Source organism: Colossoma macropomum, unplaced genomic scaffold (genome assembly GCF_904425465.1).
Source record: "Colossoma macropomum unplaced genomic scaffold, Colossoma_macropomum, whole genome shotgun sequence".
Classification (NCBI taxonomy): Eukaryota; Metazoa; Chordata; class Actinopteri; order Characiformes; family Serrasalmidae; genus Colossoma; species Colossoma macropomum.
The window spans coordinates 16,905,277-16,912,075 of NW_023494796.1; positions in this window are offsets into that span (position 1 = coordinate 16,905,277).

A 6,799-nucleotide genomic window follows, 5' to 3' on the forward strand; every position below is an offset into this window, starting at 1 on the left:
TTGACTGAATAGTTCTTCTAACAGCATTCACCCTTTTGCATTTATTCAGCGAGGGGTTGCCAGGTTGCAAAAAAATCTCTCTAAAATATGCACACCGTCAGAAACCTCAATAGGCTGTTATGAGACTGATTGTCCCATGCTGGGGTTGGACCCTGCAGTGCCACATGGGGTTGCTATGGCAGTGGGCCGGCTGAGGCCAGTGATGTTTTGGCTGTCGCTTAGGTGGAAGAGTTGCTGCTGGTGCGAGCGGGACTCCAATTCCCATGGTGCACCTCACCTGTTTACTGAGTATTTTCAGCCCCATCTGTCACTCGGGAGAAAAGATGACTGCAGTGTTCTTTCTTGTTCTCTCTTTCTGACTTCATATTCATGACGAATAATATCAAAAGCTCTCTCACTCATTTTCAGTTTTGTATTCTTCGAATAAGATTTTTTAAAGGAACTCTTCAGCATTTCCCCAACTAATCTCTATCTTCTGCACCTGTAGCATGCAGCCGATTCTCACAGACTATCATTTTGAGGCATTTCTCTGTACTCAGAAAAGAAAGAAAACCCGAGAAGTCTGTGGAACTACGCTTTAACTCTGATTAACCCTTTAAAGTCAAAGGAAGTTCTTGACTTCCGTACCTTACTAGCTACATAAAACTCATATATTAGCTTGGATTTGAAGGGTTAAACCATCAGTTGTAACTATGAGCCTATAGTCAACAGACATCATAAACACAGGGGTGGGCAATATGTCACCAAAATCACAACACACTTCTCTGAGAACTTCAGTTCTCCACACTGACCAATTTCAAAAATAAATAAATAAAGAAAATTTAGACCAATTGTCCGATTGCAGAATAATGACTGTCCCTCTCCATCAAGTGAAGGAAAAACAGACAAAACTCATCAGAACAAACCTGCTGTAACACCAGTAGCAGTAAATTAGTCAGAATTATAAAACGAATAATTCTGGTCCTAAAATCTGATTGGCTGAACCACGTTTGAAGCTGTTGTAAAATCCACGGTATACCACACCTATGACCGCCTCACAACAACTGAACTCTGTATTACTGTGCAGTACTTCTGCTGTGAATGGAATAATCTTTGACTTTAATGCTGCTCACATGGACCACCGAGCATACTGATGAAGTAAGAGCCCGTTTTTTGTTTAAACTGAGGGGTTGGCAGCTTATGTTCTTAACTAGAACATCTGGTCAGCTAGCTAACAGGCTAAAAGATAGCCAACAGCTTAAAAACTCGTTAATACCACAAGCTTGAATTGAAGTCTAAAAATGTCACTTGAATAATAGTACAATACAATAGTGTACTAATAGTGTGTTAGAAATTCTAGTCTCTACAGCCAAACAGTGCATCATTTATCGAGTATGGCATCCCAAATGTCTATTTCTTAGCTATATTATGCATTGTTGGGATGCAGGAGTCGGTTTTTAAATCCCTGTGTAGTGCACTATATAGGGAGCAGGGAGCCGTTTGAGATTCAGCCCCAGCACGAGAAGAGGGCGCCACTGGATTGGTGCTAAATAAGACTCGCAGTGGTAATCAGGTGACTAGAAAGTACTTATAAAGCGAATGTTTTTTGCATTAAACAGTGCTGTGTTATCATATGTTCATTGTTGTGCAACAAAACGATAAAAAGTTAATGAAATGACGGCAATATGCAGCAATGGGCGACATTCTTTTCCTCATTCAGCAGTCCATGGTTTCTTGGCAGAATACTTGAGTATTATTGATAATATTATATTATGAAAATTACGAATTTTGTCATATTTTATGTTGGCCGCCATTTTATAAAAACAATAAGCCACTCGACGCTGTGCGTTACTGCGCTTTTATCCCAGGGAAGGGAGTCTCGTGGCTTATTGCTTTATTATAAGGCTAACAGTCAGCTAACTAACTGTTACTGAAGCTGAAAAGGTTTTGGATTAAACTCTGTGGAGGACCAAACTCACAACTCGATGGCCAAAGTTTTAATGAGCCACTCCACAGTGGTGAACCATGCGTATTAGAGTGAGACCTTTAGTTCGAGCCATAAATGTCAAAATATTGAGGAAAAAAACTAACTCTACAGTAATGCCAACTTCTGCTAGCATTCCTATGAGATTCTAGTAGTTGTTAGTGCTAAGGTAAGGGGGGGGGATTAAACTTTCTAAAAGACTTTCAGTGTTTTACTCTGTGAAAAACAAGCTTAAAGTAACACATGCTAATATTATTAGCTGTTATTTTACCTTGTAGCAGTTTCACAGTGACTCTCAGTAGAGAGGCCTGACACAGACTTCTCTGATTAGAGCACTGTTCGTATTCACTCAGTGACGTATGCAGGACTTACAGAAGGTCTAGAATGACTTTTCCCCCCTCACAAAATTGGTTTCGCCTAATGGGAAACAAAATGTGATTGGTTGATTCCTCTGTCACGTTGTAATTATGCTAATGGTTAATCTAACACGTTTGGCCTTCCCTTCAGCTGTTGGAAGTTCTAACCAATAGGAGAGCTCGCTTAGCTGTATCTGCCTAGACACCCCGGAGAAAACAATTCCTGATAGGCCAATTTTCCACTCAGCGGTTCAAGAATTTAACCCTTTTGTTTCTATCCAAAACTTAACAATGAAACAAAGGTAGTACTATAATACTTACACAGTTTAAATACAGGCATGATTTTAGTGGAAAGAAATTACAGGCATGCATTTTTTACTACTTCTTTTTACATCCAGTATCTTTAAATTATCTCCATGTCTGGTGTATTCCAGCATTTTTTAGCAAACAAAAATTTCATGATAGACATTTTATATGGTGAAAATGCCTTTAAGTGTCACAGTATTGCATTTTTGACATATCGCCCATCCCCATCTCAAAGGGTGCTGATCTTATATCAGTTCTGGTCTTGCCCATGTAATCGTACTCTATACTCTACCTAAATTTAAAAGAGAAAAACTGATCCAGGATGAGGACTTTTATTCGTTTTTATAAACATGGGGACCCTGGTACAGTTAAAATCACGCCCAGTTCGGGGCTGATCGTCAGTCAGCTAGTCTAATGCGCTGTACTATAATTAAACTGCCCTCATTTGCTTTCATGCTGATCTAGAATCAGCTTCACCTACACTAACGCAAGCCATAATGTTGTTTATCATTAGTGAAAGTGGAAAAAACTGATTTCGGATCAACGTTAATGGCACAAACAGGCCTACATTAATGAACATAATCCTTCGCAGCGAGAATTATAACCTGCACAGCAAATCCCTTGAAGGCCATTCTGATCCAGTCAGCTGGGAGGAACTGGGAAACATCCTTTCTTTGGTAGATACTGTCATATGCAAAAGTCTGGGCCCCCTGTTCAAATGACATGTTCTGATAATTTTCTAAGTCAGAATACGTTAACACATCCACTACAGGTAATAAAAAATGTGGCCTGTGCAAAAGTTATGGCACATCGTATGCTTTTATTTATTCCAATATGTTGAACTAGATTAGATAAAATTGAATTTGTGAACTAAAATTGACAGAAAAAAAAGCCATTTTAAGGTTTGTTTGCAGAGCATGTGTACTTGTTTTCACTTAGAAAATCAGCAAAGCATGTCATTTGACCAGGGGTGTTCAAAAAGGCACACTTGTTTCTTTGCTTGTGTCGATTTCTCTTTCATTTCGCTGAGAATACAGGCCCTTATTCATCAAATTGTGTATCCCAAGAGTTCTGTTAACTGTGCATTCGATCTTTGGAGTTGGTGTGTTCACATACTCACACCTGCTTGGAGTGCATGTTTGTGTGTAATATCTGAACTACCTAAAACAATGCTAAATTGTGTTTCAGAGAGTTTATCCCCTTCGTACATTAAAACAAAGAAAACCACAACAAATCACGGGATATTCTGAGACGATGCGAGATGCCTCACTGCTCGCCAAGTGACTAAAGTGGTTTTGGTGGAGGAAATACAAGTGATCACATAGCCATAGATGACTACATTAAATCTCATTGAGAATTTCTTTGTCTATGTTGGGAAAAACGAAATTATCCTTGCATTTGTCTTCTGCTTGGGAACACTTCAGTTTCCCAATCGAGTGCAATAATGATGGGCATAAAAAGTGGTAGACTTAACAATAACAGAGTGCTGACATTGCGTGAGTAGTAAATACCCGTATTGACATCTCAAATATGCTAACTCGTTTTGGTTACCGTAGCAGGGTGAAAACAGGATTCAAGCAGCCGCTAACTGCCGATTCTGAATGGGCGAAACAAATAACTCAACAGGGTAAGTGGCCTCTGATTTGCACCACTACTCAGTTGTAGAGAGTTTTGAGGGAGTGACTGAGCTAGGTTAGAAAATCCTCTCTCACTCATTTCAGCCAGAGAGCCAGACTTAATGCAGAAACATAAGATCTGACTGCTGAAAATGAACAAGTAAAACTCAGTTTAATTTTGAGATGTAGCCTTATAGTTCACAAACATTTTAGTTTACTTATATATTATGTGTTTGCCAAACACACGTGCAACATGTAACATCTTGCACATCTATATATATATATATATATATATATATTTGTATTTTATGCCATCTAAGAAATTGACTTGTGCCAGGTATTCCTTTAACAAGCACTGCTGGCTTTTAGGGGGAAAAAACATTTTCATTTTCATTTCCATTTATCAAAAAAAACAAAAAAGTTAGCATGCTTTTCTAATTCTATGGCGATGCAAAAACAACAACTGGATTGTATCATAACATTTGAACATTATTGCTCCCCTAAGCAGCTGTGCTTAGTGAGAGGAGGATTCTCTGATGGACAGTTAAATAAAGAAATTAGTTGTGTGTAAACAAAAAGCTGCTTCACTACTGGTTATAGAATTAATTTTAGGGTTAATTGGGCCAAAAATAGCAGCGGTTTCCTAGACTAAGTCTAGGCTAAAGCCAAATTGCAGAGGCAATGGTGAATCACCACTGGAAATTCCTTTTTGTGTAGGCACAGGCTTAATCTGAGTCTGCGAAACTGGACCTACATGACATGCCTGAACAATTACATTACTAATACGGTATGCTTCCATTCATATTTTTTAGTATTTGAACCTTGTATGTACATCAACCAGCCAGTTAATTAAGTACATCTCCTTGATTCTACACTCTTTGCCCATTTCATCAGCACCACTAACCATATAGGTGCACTTTGTAGTTCTACAATTACAGACTGTAGTCCATCTGTTTCTCTGCGTACTTTGTTACCCCCCTTTTACCCTGTTCTTCAATAGTCAGGACCACCACAGAGAGGTATTATTCAGGTGGTGGATCATTCTCAGCACTGCACTAACACTGACGTGGTGGTGGTGTGTTAGTGTGTGTTGTGCTGGTCTAAGTGGATCAGACACAGCAGTGTTGCTGGATGTTTTAAACACCTCAGTGTCACTGCTGGACTGACAATAGTCCACCAGCCAAAAATATCCAGCCAGCAGCGTCCTGATACTTAAAAAAGTATCAGACATGCAATCATGTCAGATTTAGCAGAAGACCTCAATACTATGGAAAACCTGGATATTCTAGTGACTAACGTTAGGCCTAGCAACACCTTAGCAATCACCTGGAACACCATCGCAACAGCTGCTAGGCCATGTGATTAGCTATAGATTTAGCAAAGTTTATTAGCAATTAGTTCATTCTGACTAATCACTTACAGTGTGAAGTGGGCATTCTCATCAAGAAGTTCAGTTTGTCAGAACACTGTCATGATGGGAAAGCGATCACTTATTAAATTGTTCTGCTGCTTCAGAATTAACAGCAACAGGTTTTCTTTTCTGCCAGTTGAAAGTAACATTGTGCTTTCCTGAGACTTGCATATGTCACATGTGAGTTTATCCTTCATTTTAAGAAAATGCTCCCAGATTTAGTCCCAGATAGTTCTTTTTCATTCATTATCTGCTCACATAGGTATGACACTATAAGTAAATTGCTGCCCTCCTAAGGTTCAGTCATTGACTCACTCTAAGCTGGATGTCTCTTTAAAAATGTAAATGTTAAAACAGCAACAGAAATATCTGTCAACAACGTCAAATATTTGCCCTAATTCACACCATGTCATAATCAGACTTTTATATTTAGGCTTTGTTAAACAAACACACAGCCAAACAAATTATAAAGTAGGACGTTTTGGCACAGCCCTGCTTAGAGGAGAAAAAAAAGAATGCAGGATCTCACTAATGCATGTCTGCAGTCCTAAATTTCACATAGCTTTGTTTAACAATCAGCTCGGGAAATGTTAACTGGCTACTCAGAGTTAGCTTTGAATTAAAATTTGTACCGAAGGATTCACTGTAAATAACTCTGCACTCACTTCTACACAACTCTGATGAAAAAGGGCCGCTGTATTGTGCAAAACGTGCTGCTCATGGTACATGTACTGAACAAAATGGCTAGTTTAAGGTTTTAAGTCCTAAGAGGAGCTTTTTGAGCAGGCAGAGGGTAAAACTGCATACCTGTTATATACTTGAGACTTGAGAAAATCAAAACAAACAGTTTGGCCCCAAATGTAGACGATCCACCCAAGACTTTGTGTCCCAATTTTGCTTTAGTGTAATGGCAGTGTGGTGATTCTAATGGAAGCTTATACCACCAGTTATCACTGTGCAAGTGTCATGCCTAAATCATCATACGCTTGATATTTATACAGTTAATGCTTTGATTTTTGTGAATAATTGTAAAATTTAGTGTGCATCATTTGGCTAATTTCACACCACAGTTAGTTTCGACTTCATAACGTGATTGGATGACAGGCATGCTTCATTTAAAGTGAAAAAAAATAGGACACTTATATTT